Here is a 24,284-nt window from a genome sequence, read left to right as displayed (position 1 = left end):
CTATTCTTAGAAAATAAGGATTTTAAACTTTTCTGAAAAATAAAATCGCTTTCTCATTTTACAAAAATCTTCAAAACTTCCTGTTTCATAACAATACGTTTTGATTAATTACGGGAAGAAATAAAGCTGTGGGTTATTTGAGATCTATATAAATTATTCGACACAAACACTACCTTTTTTTTTAATAAATATGCTATCTTTTAATAAATAATGATTTAGAATCCCAAAGAGAATATATAATTGCTAAAATATTAAGAATTTATATTGCGCAAATTTTAGGCTAAAACCAAACATCAGATAGAAATTGATCGAGAAGTGTACAAAAATTATAAAAATATTAAAGTTTTACATTTTCCAAAGTACGCTTTTAATCAATTTAATGATGTAGCATATAATCTTTGTCTTTACAGATTTTAACAAATGACTAATGCATAAATATTTTTTATTTGAATTCTTCGTTAAAAATGGCAAGTTTTGTTATATATATATATATACATGCATATATATATATATATATAAAATATTCTTTGTTACATTTCTGATGCAAATTTTATTACCTATCTCTTAAACTTAGATGCGTACGCTCAAACTGTAACTGAGAAAATACCACCGTACACTGTTAAAAATTTCACGGGGAAAATGGTCAAATAACAATTAATTTAATCGTTATTTTACTATATTCAAACAAAGCAGTCAAATGGCTAAACTGGCAACTTTGAAAACTGTTTAGTAATTGCTTTCACCTAATACCATTAAACAACCAGAATTTTATCACACCTTCTTATGAAGCAACTTAATTCCATGCGGCTGGGTATATATATTGTAGCCGAGAGGACTATTTTGTCAATTTCATGACCGACAGAACGAGGGTTTGAGTGCCAGTGTTGATACTATAAAATTTTCTCCAATCCCTTAAACAAATGAAGAGTTTTCAGTGTTCTACATTATCCAATCTGTGACCCTAGACTAAATACCATACTTCCATTCAAGCATTCTCAATCATTTAGCAGCATCATAAAGCGGCATAACACAAAAAAGTCTAATATTTCCTATTCCTTACGATAGTTATAACAACTAGATAAGCAAATTAAACCACATTTCTTGGTTCATTTGACAAAACACAACTCGACCGCAACCTAACTCCAATGCCCATTACCTAACGAAAAATCTAGCTCCGATGTCAAATTTCTTTTTTACTGTTCTGAAAACCTTCTAGTTGTATATGATAGAAAAACAATGCAGTTTTGTATTCATAGCTTTTATAACAATACTAGTTGTAAACGGTTTCAGAACCATAAAGATAAAAAATGTTCTTTACCGTAAACTTTATTGTTAATTGGATAGACAGACAGCTGCTTCTGGTTATTTTACTCCAATTTTAGAATGAAAATTCTAATAGTGTAATAGCAATCATATTGTTATCAAATGGCTCTATAAATAAAACCATTCTTATCTTATTGAATATTGCATTGACATCCCAAAATTAAACTTGTCATTATGTAGCTCCACCTATGAGAGCAATCTTCCGATCGTCTGATCCTGTTTTACTCCTCTTTTCAAATGACTCTATTGCTCTGGCTGTTGTAATACTCTAGATGTTGTTGAAATTTATCAAATTAAACATTTACTTATTCAGTAAGTTTTAATTTTTTCATGGAACGCACAATTATGACATCATCAGTCACTCCTTGAGATCTCAGAATAACATGCAGCTGCGTTATATATAGCTCATTAATAGCGAAAACTACAGCTTGTTTTCTGGAGGGAACCCAAATGGGGTGTCTTTGCAACCCATTCCAAAGAGTTCTGAAGAACCGTGAATATCTGTAGGACTGACTAGTTAGGCGTCACTTTCCTAGATCTTCTTCATACTTTTTTGCCAGACTCATATGCTGCAGGAAAACTTTATGTTTTATTTAAATTCAATCCAAACAGTATTCTAATTTCAACTTGGAATAAGTTCCACAGATTCGTGGATTCGAATTTGGGTGTAGGATTCTTTCATTCCCAAGTGAAAAAAAGTTATATCTTTTTTTTTTTTTTTTTTTTTTTTTTTTTTTTTNTTTTTTTTTTTTTTTTTTTTTTTTTTTTTTTTTTTTTTTTTGGAAAGCAAAGGAGATATTGTGACAATGACATAATGTAATTTTTTTTATCTCAAATGGATTGATTCTTTAGAAATACTTTTAATTTTGTTTTTAATAATTCGGTTTCCGTTTTTTTTTTACATATTTAAGGGAAAGGAGTATTTTTTAGAATTATTTCTGATAAATTGATTTTATTATTTTTTATATTACATCTTTTCTTGTCTTTCAAAAAATTAATCTTTGAAATACATGCATTCTTTTCGAACATTAAAAATCAATTGATTAAAAAATTAGCATCCTAATAACATTTTAAAAGTTATAAAGTTAAAATTCTTCAGAAACCGAAAGCAAGAGAAAAACATACATTTAAAATTGCAAAAATTGTTCAAAAAATGTTATTAGCAAACTAAAATTGCAAATTATTTACGGTTTCTGACATGTAGAACTTCTGGCAATTCAAAACAATTATCAGGCGTTTGAATCATTGCATTTTGTTCGAACCTCTCTTATAAGAGTTCTAACGGAATGTATTCTGACCTAGATCCTGAATTTTAAGTTGGATTTGTATACTCTTATGGTCAGAATTCTCAGAAATATATTCAGCCGTAGACAGATAATTGGTCAGAGTAACACTACAGTAGTGCGAAATTTTTGTGATTTTCTTCCGCGTGCAACACAAATACTAATGTCAAGTGAAGTACCACAGATGTCATTTGCCAATTGAGATGAAATATTTTTAAGCTTGTAGATCTTAAAGTTTGAAAATTATGAGGGAAAAACATTTTTTATGGCTAATAGAGAGATAAGCAGTTCATTTTTGTAATTTATTATATAGATTAGCAATCAATTGTTTGAATTCGTAGATACCCCTTATCGCCATTTTACTTTTTTGTTTCTCTAGCCATTGTTTCATACTTTCCGATTCAGATGAGTATTAACTACGATGATAAACCTATTACCATTTTTCATTTTTGATTCTGTAACCATTGTTTCAGACCTTCCGATTCAGATGAGTATTAGCTACAATGATACCGATTATTACCATTTTTCATTTTCGATTCCGTAACCATTGTTTCAGACCTTCCGATTCCGATGAGAATTAAAGCAACAATGATACGAGTGTGCATCCTAACTGTTGAATAATTTTGATGTTTGTATTACATAAACTAATCTTTACGCCAAATTTCATTCAAATCGGTCAAGCGTATCTAGAGATAAACACCGATATCTGAGCTTTGTCTAACTTTTTAACAAAGTGCACATAATAGAGAATAGACAATATAGACACACCTAAGGTTAAGGTTCAGTTACATTTTCAATCAACAGAGTTCTAAAAATATATATCAATTGTAAATACACATGGCCCCAATTTGGCTCAAATTTCTGATGTAGTTTTCAAAACTGCTTTTTATATAAGTTGCTTTTAGTTTTGTACTTTAAAACAAAAACTACACAGTGACCATTAGGCTGGCCAGATCACACGTACAGGTAAATAAACAAATCACATTGAAAGAGCTTTTTTTTGTTGCTGAAATTGCAACATTTCAATTATAAGTCGACAAATCAAATGGAAAATCACTTAAACAAATCATGATTGAAAACTTATAGTTTCATTTTTACAATTTGAAATGCAATGTAATATGTCAAAAAAAATCTATTAAAATCTACAATTATGTGAGACCACACATTTAGTAAAAATCTAAAACGTAAATTTAGCAGAATAAATAGTTTTTTATGCCATGTTTTAGGTATATAGAAAAAACAAATTTTAACACATTTACCAAATTTTCTCACGTACTATGAAGTCGTATTTCATTGTTCATTTTACCAAAATCATCACCAAAGAGCTTCGGTAAAAAATTACCGAACTTTTTGCTTTTCCCATAAAACCAGAAACATGGTAAAATTTTCAGATCTCGTAGTAATGACTATACTTTTTTTGTCAGTAAAGTGGCTTCCAAATTTGAGCACTTAAATATTCTTCCTGCTTTTACTTCATGTTAAGATTTAAACAAACAAAAAAGCAAAAAATTTACCAAATTCTTTGAGTGGTCAAACCCAATAAAATCATGTATTAAAAAGAACAGTAAAAATAATTTAAAATAGAAAAGTATAGGCACGCTCTCTTCAAAGTCAAAAATTAATCTGAAATCGTTCGTGGTAAATATTTTGTTTCGAAACTTCGCTTTTTAAAAGGGACGAAATCCCGAGTGGACACTTTACTGACCCTTACACCGTCACCTTAAAAGGGCGAAGAGATGTATCTTTAAGGATTCAATATATTTTTAAATTTAACAAAGTTCGAAAACCAATGTCACACTAGTAAACTTTATTTTTTATTAATATCCCAAAAATACAAAATTCCAACTCTATTAAAATTACCACAATTATATTTGAATACCTAAGCGTTAATTTACGAATTGCATGAACTTCGTAAGTTTCTAAAAATAAGCCTATGCCCAAAGAATTTCTATTCCAGATTTCCTTTATCTTGTCAAAACCGTATAATTAAATTCTTCGCTAGATTTCTTTCAGAAAAGAAACTATATTTAGATGAATATTCAACAAAATATATATCTGAGTTTCCAAAGACAATCATTTCGATGAAGCATTGATTTTTGGTAAAGAATAACCTCTGCCCTTTCGGTACAGAAACTTTAAGTCTTACAGGAAGATATAACTACCATTTAGTCAGCGGTTTGTTATAATTTTTGATTCATAGCACAATTTCTTTTCTAATGTTTTTTCAACTATTGAGATGATTTAAAGTGTTAGTTACATTGATTTACTTAATGTTTTTGTTGTTTTGTATTTAATATTAAAATATAAAGATAATTTATTCGATATTTTTTCAAAAAAATATATGAATTTTAATCTTTTATATCTTTTTAAATGTTATATATTGTTTAATTGTTACAAGTTACCAGTATATTATAATTTTTAATTTATCGGATGTGATTTCTTTTCGATGCCTTTTTTCTTCTATTGAGAAGTTTTGAAGTGTTCGTTAATTATTTTACATCGATTTGCTTGATTTTATTTTCATTTTGTATTATATTAAATTTAATTAATTTATTCGATATTCTTTCAAAAAATATATTAATCTTTATTTTATACATTTTAAAAATACTATGCGTTGTTTAATAGTTACGCACTGTCGGTTTATTATATTTTGTTGATTAATCATATGATTTCTTTTCAGGTCATTTTTTCTCCTTATGAAATGCTTTAAAGCAGGGTTGAGCAACCTTTTTAATCAACGGCCAATTAAAATTTTTAAATTTTTTGGTGGGCGCGCATAAAGTAACACTTATTAATAATTTACAAAACTTTATTTATAATAAACATTAGAATAAAAAAATATAAAATTTAAAAAAAGTAAAGATTTCCTATACAATATTTAATGCAAAATAAAAACAAACAAGAAAAGAACAATAAAATGAATTTACTTGAAATTTTTAATGAGAAATTTGGCACCGTTTTTTCGATACAAGCTAATCAATATCAGCCGGAATTGATGAGGTAGCTACCAACACCTCCTAGAATAAGGAAGGCCTCAGCACGGATCAATTTAGTAGTCCGATGTGACGAAGTTAACTGTGCAGTAAATGAAAAATAAGAAAGATGTCATTACATTCGGGGTACTAAGCTGCGCAGTGGTTGAAAATACGAAATATGTCATTACGTTTGGACTACTAAAGGATATTTATGGTAACCCGTGCAGAGGCCTACTCTTTTCTAGGAGGTGTTGTAGCTACACGTACGTACGCAGCTTTCTAATCGTGCATCACTCAGTCTTGATCGGTGGTCATTTTTGATTAATTTCATGTTTGAAAATAATAGTTCGCAAACATACGTACTTCCGAACAAAGACATCATTTGCTTTGCATTTTTCGTCAAAAGCGGAAATTTCTCAGGGCTCACATACGATTTATAAAAATTTTCGATGTTTACTGGGAAAAATACATTTTTTAAATCGGTATTATTCTGCATGTCAATCACTTCCATTTGAAAGTCTTCGGGAACTGTAGCCACATCGATATTAAATGGCGAGGAAAACATTTTCATGGAAGCCGCTGTCTTCTCAGCTTTAAACATTTGGAATCGTATTTGAAATTCGTTGATTAAAATGTCTATATATTGTGCTTATTTTTGAGAAGTAGTAACGTTTTCTTTTTCTAAATGTGGAAAGTGAGACAGATTATTCTGCAAAAGATGCGGTTTCCACAATTTTAATTTGCGCTCAGAGCCCTGAATTTTATCATACAAATTGTGAATAAACTGTCCTTTGCCTTGAAGTTCCACATTAAGATCATTAAGATGCCAAGTCATGTCGATAAGAAACCCAAAATTTTCACATCCATCCTTTATTACCAAAATGAGGAAGGGCATATCTCTCCATATCCACGAACAATTGTATTTCGCTTTTTAAGTAGTATACTCTTTTTAACATTGCACCTCTAGTAAGCAAACGTACTTCGGTATTAAAAACCACGTCGCCATATTCAGTTTCTAAATCTTTCAGGAATTCTTTAAATTGACGGTGATTTAACGAGCGTGACTTTATAAAATTAATTAGTTTAATTATTGGTACTGTGACATTTGGCGAACTCAATCTTTTCGCGCACAAATTTTCCTGGTGAATTATGCAGTGGTTAATTAATTTTTTCCTTCCTTTGACCTTCTTAATGTCTTGAAATAGCCTTCCCGATACTCCTACCATCATGCTTGACATTGCTCGTTCTCCATCTGTCGATATACCAATAATCTTTTCTAATGAAATTGAAAAATTTTCGAACACAGACTTTAGTTCATCGTACAGATCTTTGCCGGATGTAGTACCTTGCATTGGAATTAGTGAACACAATTCTTCGGTAATATTAAATTTGGTGTCAATACCAAGTAAAAATATAGCCAGTTGTGCTGTATCACTAATATCGCAACTCTCATCAAATGCCAAAGAACAGTATTCGAATTTTGTAACGCGTTCACGATGCGTTGTTACTATGTTCTCGGACAAGTCTTCAATTCTCCTTGCAATGGTGAATCTTGATAAACTAATGTTTGAAATAATATTTATTTTATCAGGAAATGCTATTTCTGCAACAGCAGTCAGACATTCTTTTATCATCTCTTCATCCGCTTTCATTTTTCTGCCAGTATTTGACTGACAACAAAACTAGCCTTAACTGCCGTATTTGATAAAATAGCTTGATTTTTAAAAATAGCCTGATGGTTTCCCAAGTTTTTCTCCATTTGATTAAACTTATCCATCCGGAGTTGTCCTGGTAAGTTTCTATATTGTTGTTCATGTTTTGTATCGTAATGCCTTTTTATGTTATATTCTATTAATGTCGACACAGTCTCTGAGCATATTAAGCACACAGCTTTATCTTTGATGAAAATGAAAAAATAAACAAATTTCCACTTTTTTTGGAAATGCCTGTGCACATCCGCAACCTTCCGTTTTTTTGTTTGCTTTTCCGACGTGCCATTATGGATTGCACTAATATTGCACTCACGTCTTTCAAGAAGCACAAGAATTGCTAAAATTGCTAGTTAACAGCTTACCAGTCTGACTAATTGTGTGGCAGAAGTGTCGAGTGTCTCGAATGAATCAATAAAATGTATCTATCACGGAACACACATTTATTTATAATTGGCAGGCTTACACATTACAATTATATATTTCTAACATTATTTGCAATATCAACGACTTACAACTTTCAGACATAACAACATGTGTCACTCGCCAGGAATTCGCCGGTAGAGTGTTTTTATCTAATAGTGTTCACAGACAAGTGTTTTCTCTTCAGCCTCCCTTTCTAACGGCGGCAAGTCAGTCTATGGGTGGCACTACAACACAAAGGTGGTTGCAAGTGCTGCCGCCACATAAGCAAACACAAACAAGCACAGGCGCGACGCGTTCGTATTGCATGTTTGAACAAGTTGCCGACAAGTGAGTAACTCGTGGCAAAAAATTTTTTGGTTTAGTATGTACTACCATTTTATTATAATTAATTTTATAACAATACGATGGGAGAAAGTCGATAAAATAAATTCAATATTAGAAATGCTTTGCGGGCAGCATAAACATGTTTACAGGGCCGCAAGCGGCCCGTGGGCAACGTGTTCCTCATCCCTGCTTTAAAGTGTTAGTTTATTATTTTGCATCGATATAGTAAATTTTACCGTAGCACTTGGATAATGAATGATCTTTCATGTGATAGACCTATTTATAATACTATATATATAATAACCAATAATATCTATAATAATCAATAGCTTTAATAATTAATACCTATAATTTGACTTTGATGCTAAATCTTTGATGTAACAGAATTCACGGCTGTTCACCCTCAACAGTAGGTAAACCTGATAGCTCATTATGATCCCACTCATTTCATGAGAGACAGTAAAATAGGAGTATCTCTCGCTGAAAAAAAAGTATGGTCAAAACCAACCAAATATGGTAAAATTTGTTATATTTTCTGCTGTATGGGAACACTAAAAAGTACGGTTATCTTTATGTAGTACTTGTATAACAACTTTTGGTAAAATTACAAATAAAACATGGTTGTATTATCATACTATTTGGTAATTTTGCAAAAAGTATCAGTAATTTTACTTTATTTTGAGACAACTCAAAGATATCTTGGTTGATAACCTCTATTTTATTTAGTAAAGGCTTGTTAACTTCATTTCTGATGGGATAGTTCTTTTCGTTTCTATTTGAGCTATAAGCTAACACTTACCAACTTAAATGATGAATTCGTGTCTGTTTACCTGTGACAATATCTATAATAACCAATAATATCTATAATAATCAATAACTATAATAATAATAACTATAATAATAAATATCTAAATTAATTTGACTTAGATGCCAAATCTTTGATATAAATAATTCACAAATTCACAGCTGTTCACTCTCAACAGTGGGTAAACCGGATTGCTCATTATGTGAATTCCGTTCCTTTCATGAGTGACAATAAAAAAAGGAGTATCTCTCACTAAAAAAAAGTATGGTCAAAACAAACAATACGGTAAAGTTTGAAATATTTTCTGTGTATGGGAACACTAAAAAGTACGGTTATCTTTACTGTAGAGCTTCGATAATAACTTTTGGTAAAATCAAAAATCGAACATGGTTTTATTATTATGTTATTTGGTAGTGAATGTTGCAAAATTTCGTAGTTTTACAAAAAGGGTCAGTAATTTCACTTTATTTTGAGATAACTCAAAGATATTCTGTTTGATAACCTCTATTATATTTAAAAAACGCTTGTTAACTTCATTTCTTATCGGATAGCTTTTTTTTTCTATTTGAGTTATAAGCTAACGTTTACCAACTTTTATGATGAATTCGCGACTGTTCACCCTCAACAGTTTGTAGACCTGATTACTCATTTTATGAATCCTTTTCACTGGGACACTAAACAAATATGAGTCCCTCATAGCAGAGTCAAAAATCTTAAATAAACCTAATTAATCTTTTTTAAGAGATTTGTAATCAGTTCATTATATAAAACGCTGCCTACAATTTAAGATTTAAATTTGAAGTAATCTATAAATTCTTGATAGATTTACGATTTTGCTACATTCCCAAAAACTCGGTTCAGCATTGAACCATATTAGCATTGCCTAGAAACATGATACGGTGCAAATCGGCTGAAATTTAAAGAAGATGTTAATATGCCTGATATGTATTGAGGTTCACTAAATACTAATTTTCTTTATAATGTGGCTCAACCCGTACAGTAAAGTTTTACAAATTTAATTTATATTATGATTAAATATGATTTAAACTTTCGAACAATTTATAATTATAACACATTTAACATATATTTTACCCTACTTTTCTCCTGTAAAAAACTGTTATGACACGCTTGTTTTTCGCGTAAAAAACTATATTATTAAATTAATTTTGTGTAAATAACTTTAAGAAATATTCTTTATTTTCAAAGTCTGCAATTCTTAAAAAAGGAAAAAGTTTTCTATTGATATGAAATCCAAGTAAGAGCTAAAATAGAAAACTTATTTCTGAGTAGCTTAAGTTGTCTTCCCAAATATCAGATAAGCTTTAAAGTCTGTGTATCATACTTATATGCTATATTCTGAAGTGATCTGTCTAATAGACGTTAAATCCTATTTTAAAAGCTTTTTGCTTGGAATAATAAATTTTTGGTAAAAGCATTTTTTTTTTAATTGTCTGATAAAGTATGTAAATATAAGAATTAGTAGCTTTAAATCCTATTTTCCTTTTCGAAAACAAAATACTTAACCAAAGGCAAAATATAAATAAACTTTTTATTATATTTTAATAATTAATTTTAAGCTTCTTTATTTAGTTTAGACATTTAGAATTCAAATAAAAATAGATGGTTTAAACTGAGTACTGAATACCTAATCCAACCGAAAAAAAACTCATTTTAAATTGAAACTAATAAATACCTGAGTATACGTAAAATTAAGGTATTACTACTATAATGTGTTCAATTATTTCTGTTGTGCAGATTACTAATTAAATAACGATATAAACTTAATGAATGCAAACCTTTAAATATAGTTTTATTTTTAAAAACTGATTTTTTGTTTGTTATAATAAATATACAAAGTATTAAAAATTATTAATTAATCTAAAAAGAAGAATACATAGTTATGCGTTATTATATAAAATACAACTATCTGAAATTAGCATAGTTAATGATTTATATAAAGATAGATTTAATTAAATCCTTAATAAAATTTAACGAATGCACACTTTATTTATTAAATTCAGCTATTCATTCACTCGTTTTCTAACTTATTTAAATGGGAATAGAAAGTTTAATTGATCCTTATCGCTTAAATAGAATTCCATATGAAGAGATGTAGCCTCTTTGTCAGAAAATTAACGTTAATACCTGCCACAGTGAGAGAATTTGGAAAAGAGGCTACCACATAATTTCTTTCATGTGTGTTAGTGGTTGAAATATGTTTTGATATTCTTTAACTGTTTTAAAAGAGAAGTTTAGTGTGTAACTTTCTATAAAATTCCATTAAAACAGGATGACTCTATATTGTCTTTCAAACTTTGCACACATTAACACCTAGAATAAATATGATTTATGAGTTGTTTTATGATCAAACTTTTATTGATTCATATTTATTTAATATTTTTAGAATAAATATTTCTTGCCAAAAGTAGATTTTATTTGTGTATTGTAAGCTGTTTGCTTGTAAGAAAATCTCTCAAACATCTCTCTCATTTTAGTCGCAATTTGATGAAATCAAAAATCATAGTTTAAATTGCAGGTTGAACCTCAGAAATAGTGAAGCATTATTGGGCAGAATTAGATTGCAGTTGGATATTTTATGCCCATATTTATGTAAAAATTCTGCCAAAACAGTTTAGGCTGAAAACTGAAGCAACTGAACCTTGCTTATCTTATTTGTTCTATTTGCAATGGTACGCTAAAGTTGGAAAGATACGAGGGCTATTTTTTAAGTAAGGGCCGTTTGAAAGTAAAAACCAAACGAAACAAAATTTTTATGAAGCAAATTTATTTTTGATTCTACATACATTTCTACTTTTTTCAAAATATTTGCCAAGTTTGTAGTATATATATATGTATAAAGAGAGAGAAAGAGAGAATATTTTTTATCCGTTGGCTTTTATTTTTAGATTTTTTATTCTTTTCCAATAATTTCAGCTATTCAAATTATTTTTTTCGTGTGTGAAATGTGGTGGAAATGTGGTGGATGTAATAGAATAATATTTCTAGTCAAATTATTTACATAATAATGATAAACCTTTCAGAATTCTTTTTACAAATTCCTTATACGATACAAATAAATCTTTCAGAATTGCCACTTTTCAACTTTAAAATATCCTAATAGTTAAAACTAAAACTGTTTTATATTCAATAGATTTTATAAAATAGAAAAGTTATGTCTGGTCAAATGAAGAATTTTAAAAGTCTTAAGTAGTAACACCACGGTTATAAATAGCTTATTCAAATATAAAACAACAATGCCGCACCCACTAATTCACTATTGTTTCAATGTTTGCTTTGGGGCAGTTAAGCTTCATGTTTGGTTAAAGAATTAGATGACTCGATAAACTGAAGAGAAAATGTTCTCTTTTGAAAGAGTTGAACATTCTAACAGTATTTTCTATAGAAAAAAATCATTACTCAATGTAATTTAACAATAGTTATACCAGCTATATTTTAATACACTATGAAAACACTACTAACAGCATGAACTATTATTAGAATTCATTTTATGCACTAAATGTAATTCTGTACTAATATTTTGCTTATCTATTTAATCATATTTTATATTATTTTTTGATATTTATATTAATTTTATTTAATATTTTTCTTCTTCCTAAATCATAAATCAAAGGAATTGAAAACTTAACACTGACTTAATGACATTTATCTAATAGAAGTCTAATTTGGGCATCCATATATGTTTGCAGTTTTGAACCATATTATTTGCAGCCTTTACAAATAGTGCTAAATTGAACCTCATTACTGTACTTCTTAAACTTCATTGCATGATACTATGATTCAGCTCGGACGGGCACATGATCCTGTTTAACATTTCATTAATGGTGCAACAAATTTCGAGAGAATTATGGTTCAATGTACCTTTATAATAATTCAGCGTTGACCCAATTTTCATCGGAGTGAAACTAAATCGTAAATCTCACCACAATACATAAAGTGTACCCAGCGAAAAATATCAAGATCTGTGTTATTATATTCATTTCGATGAAAAGTTTAAATTAGATTTTTTTTTTAAATCCTGTTAAAAATGTAATATGTAGAATTTTTTTTAAGAAATGGTTTATTTAGAAATTTAAAATCTGCTATGAGATGTTTCTGCTTAGCGTAACTATCTGTTCCGTAAAATTTACTTCTCAGTATTGTATTTTTTACTAAATGCATGGTAATATATTTTTGTACTATAATTTTGAAAAACCAGAATTTCCAATAAACCGTAGCATATGAAAGGAAGAATTACCAAATAACTAGTTTAAATATCATATATTTTAGTTTTTATTTCCAGAATGATCTTGTAATTTTTATCAGACTTTTACCAGATTATCACAAGTATGGTAATTTTACCAGAAGTTTTTCTCTTAGTAAAAGGTTTTTGTTTGAGTCACAAGTTTTAAGCAATGAAACAATAACAGTCATTCAAAAAGTGTACAAATTTTTACGAGGCTTTGACTTCGTCAGTTGAGTATTTCCAACGTCAACTGTCAGATGATTGTTTGTGTTCCAACTTCACATAATGATTTTCTTACCGCAAGTCTGACACCCCGTAATTTTCGGTAGCTTTTAACAACTTGCGATTACTTGCACCTTCGTAAATAACATCTTTTTCCAAGATCTTGAAAATTTATTAGTTCCTTTTGCTAAGAACAGATATGTTACAGCTGTATCATCCACGCAATTTAAAACACTAATGATTTGCTGAAAGCGGCTGACAGATCTCAGATATATTTATTGATATTTTATTTAAAAAAAATTATAAAACAAACATTCAGAAATATCTTGCTCGTATATTATTTAAAAATTCAAAACGTAAGGAAAAAATGAAAAAAAAATTCTGTAATGAACGCATTCAGTGTCCATGAATCACGAGTGTTTCTATAAATCCCGTATGATTCATTCGACACATAAATAGTTTCGTGTCTAATCAGGAGGAAACGTCTCTTACCAAATTTGATGCATCGAGAAAAAAAGTATGGTCAAAATTAAAAGAACATGGTAAAATTTACCGCGCTTCTAGCTCTTTGGGAACAAAAAACTCGATAATTTTTACCGAAGCGCTTTGGTAATGATTTTGGAAAAATAAATAATAAAATATGATTTTATACTATGTGTTTATGGTATATATAATATAATTTGGTAATTTTACCATGATACCTTAGAGCATGGCATAAAAGCTATATATTCGATTAAATTTAATTGTAAGTTTTGTATTTTTTACTAAATGTGTGGATATAAGGACATTGTAATTTCGAAAATCGGAATTTCCGGTAAACCGTTACCATATGAGACAAAACCATCAACATATAAATCGTTTAAATACCTTATATTTTAATTTTATTATCAGAATTATGGCTTTTTTTACCAGATATGTCATTACTATATAGTACGGTAATTTTACCAAAATTTTGTAAAATAGGACCTAGATAAAACCTCGGCTGAAAAGTTTTTCTTTAAATTGGCCTATCGTAAGAGCGTAGTATTCGTAAGCGTAGTATTCATGCAGCGTAGTATTCGTAAAAGAAACACCGTTCGACCGAGTGTTGTTACCTTGGCCAAAGAATACCTAAGGAGGCCTTTTCATTTCAATTCTAACCTTCAGTAAGGATAGGTTCGAAAAGGGACGAAATATATTGCACCTCCAAAACCCGTTTCACTGTCTCCCCTACATTTTTTGTGGGGGTGCGTGTGTTAAGTAACCCGAAACTAATCACTGTCACAGAAGGGGAATTGCAACCTGCGGGGGTCAACTAGCTTTCAAAAGATATCAGAAGAAACTCACTCTTCATCTTATATTATGCTTTTTCTCTTTCTAAGAAAAACTTAAAAAATATTTTTTTTAACTCTAAAACGACTTTATTTATTTTCAAAATAGTTTTATCATTTTATTTAACATGCACTTTTTCTAATTATATCTTGAATTGTTTATTATTTTGATTTGATTATTTAGAGAACTAATAATAACCAGAGTATTTAAATTTATAAAATTTTACTATGTAGTCATATGAAAGTAATTCATATAAAGTAACTACATTAAAAATAAATTTATATTTTCTCTATAGATCAAATAAAGTTTGTTAATTTTTTTAAAATTGATTTGCTAATTTTTAAAACTTTTTATGTTAAAGTAAAACCTTGAGTTCAAGATTTTATTTTTTTATTACGTATTTAATTTTCTTCTTTCAATTACAATTCAAATACAAATATTTTTCACAATCTTTTTTTAATTTTAATTATTTTTTTTAAAGATTGTTACACCGTTTTGAAACTAATTAAATTCTACCTCTTTAAAAAACTATGTTAACATTTAATCCATTGTTTAAGCAAATATGGTTGCTTACTATGCAAATTTGATTTAGACTTAAATATTTGAATTTCGCAATTTGAATGAACTAAATTAACCTTCGCTAAAAGCTCACTTCATTTTAATTATTACTTTTGCTAACTACAATTATTATTGTATAAATAACTCCGAACTGGAATTATGATTCGATCTTAAAAAATAAACACCGGGGTTATTTGTCACAAACAAATTGAAACATCAAAATTGAAAATTATTCGATTTAATTATCACAAAATTTTAAATCATATTAAGACAGATCTAGTTTCCGATTATATCACTTAACTTATTCAAATAATTTAGTTCGGATACATTTAAAACTTCACCCATAAACTCATATTCATCATTTTTAGGTTGTTACCAACCAACCAACTTACCACCAAGGTTGTTACCAACTTGCGTTTACCATTAAAAAATAAACTCAAGCATTAGATTTATTCATATATTTGTATTAATTTCATCAGTTCGTAAAATATTATAGGGAAAAATTATTTGACACATCATGGGAATACATTAATAAACCAAAAAGAAAAACCACAGTTAAGAAGAAAAAAACCTTAACATTTTAAGTTGAAGATTATGAAGTTTTAAATTTTAAAAATCAAAGCTTTTATTTCCGCGTATAATAAAAGCCTTTATTGCACTCAAAAATTACTTTTACCCGAAAAAAATTAACTCATTATCCATAGATTACAATTTATGCTCTGCACAAATAAAAATAAATCAATTTTAACCTACAACCATGAAAATACTTTTTATCTCCTAAACCGAAACATTTAAACTTTAAATCATAAGAAATTGTAGTGTATCTACCACTACAAAACTATAATTCCAATTCACTAGTATATAAGACACGTTAACTCGATTCTTTGATGGGGTACCTTTTCATAGAGGAAGGTTGATTTTGCCGATAACTTCTACACCCACATTGGTGACCCGGACGTGATGTGAACACGCCTACCTTGGAAGAAACTCCCACTTTGAAATGAACAAACCTATCTTAACAGTAACGCCCACTTCGATTTGAAAAAGCCCTACTTCGATGGATGGTCCACACTCAACAGTTGACTTGCTAATTGTGACTGCGACATTATCCACCTCCTCGCGCTGTCGCTGCTCAGTCTCGATCGCACACAACGTCGGCCTGTATACACTGGACTGCTAATGGCAACACAGGAGAGACCACGACCGTGAACTTAATACAGCTCTCACGATCAGCACTCAAAAGTACGGTGACCTTAATACAGCTCTCCCGACTTCTCACGAAACAGCAATGAATCAACTAGTGGTATCCGTTCATCGAATTCTATCATAGATAAAATTCTGGTGGGGGAGTACTATAGTGTATCTACCACTACAAAAATATAATTCCAATTCACTAGTATATAAGACATGTTAACTTGATTCTATGCTTCTTGACTTATACAAAAATAGATCTCTTAAGTATTTTCTTAAGAGCACTGGACACTCCAACCCCCTTATTTGGTCTTCCTCCAACTACGACCCAGATGACTCTAAGTGCAGGAGACGGCCTAAGGCCATTCTCCATTACTTTAAAAATCATCAAGACATCGCTTGAGTCGTATTGCTGGTTTTTTCGTTCCCTCTGACTGGCTCCACGTCTCATCTATCATCATTACCCTCTTCCACTTGCTTGGGTTGGCCCATTTCTTAGCGGAATTAATGCAGCTCATTCTGAATCAATTTACTAACACAACTACTAACAATGCTAACCACTAACTGCTTATTTCTCAATAATTTTAAATAAAAAATAAATAATTATTAATAATTTAATATAATATAATAAATTTTTTTTTCTTAAAGATCAATGACCTCATTTGCTTGTTTATGTTTTTACCTGTCTGTGTTATCCCTGTTTTGTGCTGTCCTTTCTATCTTCTTTTTCCTCAATATTATTTAACTACCTAACATTAAGTTTACTAACCCAAATAATTTCAACATCAACGGCCTTTGATTCAGTTTGTAATCATATAATTTACGGAGGTGGCATTTTTGGCCAGGTACTCCGGTGCACCTATTACTAGTTTCCGCAGTTTCCTTGATTCTATGGTAGGGTACCTTTTCTTAGAGGAAGGTAGACATTTTCGGTAACACTCTCCCCACAGAAATGAAAATAAAAATATATACATTTTTTTTTAATCTCTAAAATATTTCGATTGAAGTAATTACGTTAATATTAGTGTTTCGAGGATTTTCAAAGGGTAGGCAATTGCAAGAAAATTGAATTTTTTTTTCTGCATTGGTACTTTTTTTCTGTGCTAGTACTGGTTCGGTAACTCAAGATCCACAATCCATATAGCCGAAAATAAAAGAAATTGCACATTCACATAGAATTGGATCGTAAAACTTATGAGATTTTAGCAGTTCGGAGAAAATGGTTCAATTTTAAGAATTACGATAATTCAGTTCAAGCTGACACCATATTAAGGTAGCAGCAATTTTGAATGATTTTATAATTCCCAATTCAAGATTTCTGACTGAGTATATAAATATTTTATGGATACATCAAAATGATTTATCAACAAAATATATTTTGATTCATTGGTTATACAAATTAAACTTTCTACGTGGAAACAACTTAAAAAAATCGATAAAAATTATTATTTTTGTTGTATTTAATTTTAAAAAGTTAAATAGTTATTAAATTACAAAAAGGATCTAAAATTTATTCGATTACCTTTTCTTAAATCACTTCATCAAACGCAATTTCAAATGGCTTCAAGCGTGCCTTATCATATTTAAATATTTACATTTATATTGACTATGTACATCACTTTTTGATTATAAACTTATTTCATAATATTTATCTCAGAAAGTTTATAGTAGCACAATTTTCAAGATTTAATTTCTGTTACATTTGTAATTTGTTTATTTTCAAAAATGTCTGTTATAGAAAAGACATTTTTCTCCCTTTTTAAATCATTGAAATATCAAAATTACGCTCAAAACCTTTCTGAAAAAATTTATAAAATTTACTTATTTCATTCATCTAGTTCTTAGTTTAAATTTATTTTAACCTCTAAGATTTTAATTATTGTAAAATAATACGGAGTTTATTTATTAGAAGTATTTGATTCCAACAGAGGATTAATTTTTCTCTTCGTTTAAAAAAAAATGCTTTGATTTTCGTAAAAAATTAATTAATTGGCAGAATAAGTCAAGCAATCAAGGTCATCAGAGAAGAAAAAATTGATGCGAAATAAAAGGAAATAATAAATGTAAGATTTTCCTATCTATGTATTGCCATAAAGAGAATGTAAAAGAAAAAGAAGTCGGCAAAAAAACTAATTTGTTGCAGTTTATTATGAATAAAAAGGTTTTTTTACATATTCTTGTTGAATAAAAAATAATCTGAATTGATTAGAATTTCCCTTTTAACATTTTTAAAGAGGAAAATAGTTTTAAACAATGACAAAAAAAAAATTTCTCATATTAGAGAAAGTTATTGTTAGCTCAACTTTATTTTCGTATTTTTATTTTTATTCTATATTGTGGAAAAAATTTTCTGTCTTGTGAGTAAAAATCTAATGTTTACTATTTACATTACAAATAAAAGTTAACATAACATAAATAGTAAAAAATAGCTAATAACTGTACAATACTTAAAGATTTTTTTCTGCTTCGTGACCTATTATTTATTTTTATTCGTCTAAAAAAGACAATAACTATGATTCAATACGTATGGATTACTTAAACTTCACTAACCTCATTACTTACTTCAAATATTATTAGCGATAGGCAATAATTTTTCTGCTTCGCGTGTTGTGGTTAAAACTTATTTGCATGAAAAAGACAGTAACGGCGATTCAATGCATATGGATTATTTCAACCGCACTAAGCTCATTGTTTACAAAAAATATCCTTAGTGGTAGACAGATTTTTAGTTAGGATTCCACTGTTTTCAGGCTAACTATAAGAGTAATCCGTTGATGCTTTTAACCAACGCAAGTAAGAGCTTATTTTAATGTAGTGCTTTATGAAGGTCATTTTGTGCTTACATTAAGACCCAAGATTTTCGTTGTTTTCGAAATTTTACTCAAAGCTAATCTGCTCCAAAATAGGAAATTATTTTTATAAAATAATCTGAATTTGAAGTAGAGAATAGCTTTTTAATAAGCCGTCCCCGCACGTATATATGATTTGAATAAACAGCGCATGCTCGACAAACAGATTCTTGTAACTACGCCTATTCAGTTGCACTTGTTCAGCATCACGCGGCTATACAATACGCGAAGCAAAAATATCCTTATTTAGTACTACAATTGGTTTTTTATCATCGGAGGAAAAAAGCTGATTTCAATAGTTAACTAAAGTAAGTTGAATTATTATTGCCACAATTTTTAATAACACATGCATAAATTATACGACTTTTACATCGATTACTTTAAATGCATACAAAAATTCTGATGGCTATTCAATACTCTTGCTTAACTTACTAGGATACATTATAATACGCATGTATTTATTAAATTTTAATGCTTGATATAGAAGTTTTTAAGATTTGAAGTGCTTCGATTTTTTTCAACATCCGTCAAATGGTATGGCTTTGACTAAATCCGCTCTTTTCCTGTTCATTTTCGAAAATTCTAATAATCTTTTCAACTAAAAGAAATAACATTTTTTTAATGAAGAAAAAAATCTAAATGTCCCCTTTATTACCTACTACTAGAACTGGGCGATATTAGAAATTATATATCGTGATGAATCGTCAGTTTTGCATCGCGATATAGCGATGTATCGCGATATAGTATTTTTCAATTTCATTTACTTGTAAGAAACAGAAAGTCAGATTTCTATCAAAACTTCATACTCAGATTGAATTAAATCAATTTATAAATTTGAAGATATATTTGTTTTGCTTAAGAAAGATATTAAATAAATTGACTAGAATGTACAAATCTTACTTAAAATATTTATTGAAATGTTTGTTTAGAAATTCATAATACGCGTAAAACAAAGTGTTAAAAACTTTTTTTAAAGCGTTTTTTACAAATTAATATTTTCTTGTACTATTATGCATAAATAATTACATAATTATTAAGTTCGATCGTAATGTTCAACTTCTAAATGAAGCGTTAAAAATTATTTGTATGTTTAAAACAAAGTGCTAAATAAATTTTAGAAAGAAAAAAAAACGCTTTTAAAACACTATTTTTTATTATTATCATTTCAGTTATTATAGTTCTACTATAGTTCATTTACGTCACAGTAGAGCTGCACAATGGGCTATTGGCGACGGTCTGGGAAACATCCCTGAGGATGATCCGAAGACATGCCATCACAATTTTGATCCTCTGCAGATGGGATGGCACCCCCGCTTCGGTAGCTCGACGACCTGCACGTGAAGTCGAGCACTTTACGGTAGAACAGTTTAACGAGGACCAATACCGCACACCCTTGGTCCCTATGCAGACTGATCCAAGTTGTCACCCACCCGCAGACCGCAGCCAGTGATGCTCGACTTCGGTGATCTGCAGGGAACCGTGTCTTAACGATCAGTCCACTGCGGGACCTTATCATTTCAGATAAATAATTAAATTAAATTAAATAATGACCGAATTATGAACGAAAAACAAAGTAAGATTTAATTTCTTAAAAATAAGAAAATTGTGATATTCGATAATATATTTAGCTAACTAACAAATAATATGAAAAGAATATTTTTTAAAAAAATTATTATACTCTCTAGTAAAACGAAGTGCTAAATGATTTAAAAAAGTGAATAAAATACGCAAACCTTTCAATTTTTTTTGTATAAACAAAGTTGATTGACTTATGTCCAAATTCAAATGACAAAAATAAATTTTGTTTTAACTTTATTTCTAAAAATAAAAATAACAAGATTTATAAATTTAAAATCAGTAATAAAAACTCATTAAATTATTAGAAGTTTCATCCAAAAAGTTTTTAAGAAATTAAAAGAAAGTAAAAAAATAACCTAACAAATTCAATTCTTTATGGGAGTCTAAATTAGACACTTAAAAATAAAAAGACAATAAAAGAAAGAAATTTTCACACCTAAAAATAAAAAGAAGTTTTTTTAAAAAAAAACTTATCTAATTAATGAAGAAACTCTTCTTTATATATTTATTTCAATAATAGATTGCCTTCAGAACAAGGTAACATCGGCGATCACGAAGTTAGTCCCACTTAAAATAATCTACAAGAAAAGTCGCAACAAATAAAAAAAAAAGCTAAAAGGTGCGAAAAGGAACATGCGATATAACGATATGTGTTTTCAAAACTCTGATTCTGATTCTACAGCTCACCAATCAAGGCCATTCCAACATAACGAAACGAACATCGTCTTCCACAGCGCGAGTCGACATCGGAACGTAAGAGAAGAGTCTTATATTGCTATATCGTTATCTTATATCCTTGTGTGTCTTATATCGCTTTATCGTTATCTTATATCCTTGCGTGTCTTATATCGCTATATCGTTTTGCGCTCGTTGTCTTTACTCGACGGCTTAAATCAGATTTCTGATGCATCGCCTTGATTGAAAGTCGCTGTATCGTCTTGCCGATATATGCGTTAAATCGATATGTCTCGATACATCGATTTATAGCCCAGTCCTACTTACTACTTCAATAATAATGGAGATTCACCGATCATGGAGTTTAAGACTTTTGCAGACGTGGGATTTCGTAAGTCGCGATCAAATTCTCCAGCGGATCGTAGACTTCGAGACGCGATCGTTGAAATCTAAAACCGACCACGTAATCTTAAGACTTCAGGAGTGAGAAGTGATAAAAAATTCAATTAATGCTTATTATTGGAGGAAACAGAGTGAAAATCAATTGTATATAATTTAAAGGAACATGAAAGATATCAAATTTCTTATATCGTTTTATATATGTTTTCTTCAATGATCTAGATATACAAGAAACTTAAAATATGTTTATTAAATTTCAATTTAATGAATTTTAATCGGTTGATTAATTATGACGTTGTGTTATTTTTAGAAGTATGTTGATAATTCATTTTGTTCAATCTTGTTTGTAGTGTCTTTACACTTCGTTAATTTAATCATGTTTGCCACGTTACAATGCATTATTAAATATTTTTTTGACTTATTTATGAATAGAAAAATTTAAATTATGATTGAAAATCATTTAATCAGTTTTTCTAAACGGTTCCTGCTCGACTCAGATGAGAAAATTAAATTTTTTCTTTACTTTCTTAACGTGATATCTAAAAGAAATGAATATCAATATTATTTAATAGGCAGAGTTAGACGAAAACGCAGGATAACAAAAAAAAAGTTTTAAAAAAAAGTTATATTGTCTTGAAAGAGTTCTACTCAATTTATCAATCTGTAGTTTCATGAGAAAAATACCAATTGCATGCATTAGATCAATTCGTACAAATATACATTTCCCCCTAAATCAATTATTAAAATTATCAAAATAATATGATGTTCACACATTAAAATTGAAAATAGTTTTTGAAATCAATGAAAAATCGTTTTTTTTTCCTTTTCTTTTTTTCTTAACTAAAAATCGCTTAATTTTCTATTTAATTGTTTATTTATTTATTTTGAAATTCTGTTACCATTTCAACTTTCGTTTAAAAAAAACTAAAAATACAGAATAGTTTAAGAATCAAAATCATCTATATATAAAAAATCGATCAAAAAATCTAAATAAAAAAGGATGAACGTGAAATTTCTCAATTTCTTCCACTTTTAAGATTTATATGGGAGTAAAAAGAAAAATGGAAAAAATTTTAAATTATTTGGGATAATTTCCTTCTCATTTTTGTTATTATGAAATGTTAGAGAAAAAACATGTCATTAATAGATCGTAGCTGAAAGAAGGGAAAATATGTTGATGCGGACAGAAGCATGCTTCATGTGTGGCGATGATATTTTTACCTCCAGCAACTTCAGCACTTATTTTTCGCCTCACGGGACAGTTAGCTCAGAATAATTCTCATAAAAAAGAAGAATAATTGTAAAAAAGGAATAAATAAAAACGATATCACTCAAGATGTCTAGGCTACACGAGGAAAAAAGGTGCCAACTGTATCTTTAAAAAAAAAAAGCCGGGATCTTATTTCATTCTTTTGTTGCTCAGTTTAAAACAAATATCATTTATAACTCCTTCTCTCTAATGTTATTTGTGGTGTGCGCTTTATCCCTTCATAAGAAATGCCCTCTGATTCAAATAGACATCCTGTCTATCAGACATAAAATATTGGAAATTAAACATAAATGAAAATAAAAAGTAACTTTATTTTGCGAGCATATTTGATTAAACAGGGTGCTTACTTTAAATCGTAATCACCCCAAATACTTTCGATCGACCGTGGTTTGAAAGTGGGGTCTAGGTACAGTAAAATGGCTATGCGGTACAATGGCTATACGGTTTGGTGTGAACTCTTTTAGCTTTCCTACTTTAAAAATGGTATCATATAGGAGAAAAGTAAATAACAAAGCTGTAGAATATCATCGACTTAATACGAATCGATTTGTACCTTGCAGGTATTTAATGCTAAGGAAAGGACGCTTAAAACGCGGCTTTTTGTTCGGGTTTCCTACTCGGGTTGCAGGACGGGTTACAGGACGGTTACGAACGGGTTACAGGACGGTTGTTCGGATTACAGGACGAAGCAATCTTACAGAAAATACTATTTATTAGAGGACACTTTTATTTCCGATATACAAAGCTTGAGAGTAGCTTGGATATTGAAAATAAAGTATTTTGTGATGTAACTAGTATTTTTATTACGTTACAGCAGGGGCCGCCAAACTTTTTTGATCATCGACCCCTATATAATTTTTCGAAATCTTCATCAACCCCCATAAAAGTAATTTTCTGCTAATTAAAATAAAACTCTATTAGATACTGTGTTTGTACATTTATTTTATGATTTTGAACATTTATTAAAGTAATAGTACGTAGTGTAACAATAGTTTTATGAAAAATATATTAATGCTGAAATATAAATACATTAATATTTATGAAATAATAAGTAATTATAAGTAAGTAGAAATAATAAGTAAAGTAACTACGGATTTATTGCTTCTTAATCAACGACATGGGTGTGCCTGGTGTTTTTAATCA

The 24,284-nt window shown here is 29.3% G+C and overlaps 1 protein-coding gene across 10 annotated transcripts in view; it reads left to right on the top strand.

Moving 5' to 3' along the window:
* LOC107456224 (cAMP-dependent protein kinase catalytic subunit 1) overlaps positions 1-24,284 on the top strand; it is a 428,744-nt gene that overhangs the window by 174,309 nt on the left and 230,151 nt on the right. The window lies entirely within an intron of this gene.

Source organism: Parasteatoda tepidariorum, chromosome X1, assembly GCF_043381705.1.
Source record: "Parasteatoda tepidariorum isolate YZ-2023 chromosome X1, CAS_Ptep_4.0, whole genome shotgun sequence".
Taxonomy (NCBI): Eukaryota; Metazoa; Arthropoda; class Arachnida; order Araneae; family Theridiidae; genus Parasteatoda; species Parasteatoda tepidariorum.
The sequence above is the reverse complement of the archived record's forward strand: the minus strand, read 5'-3'. Positions and strand labels throughout refer to the sequence as shown.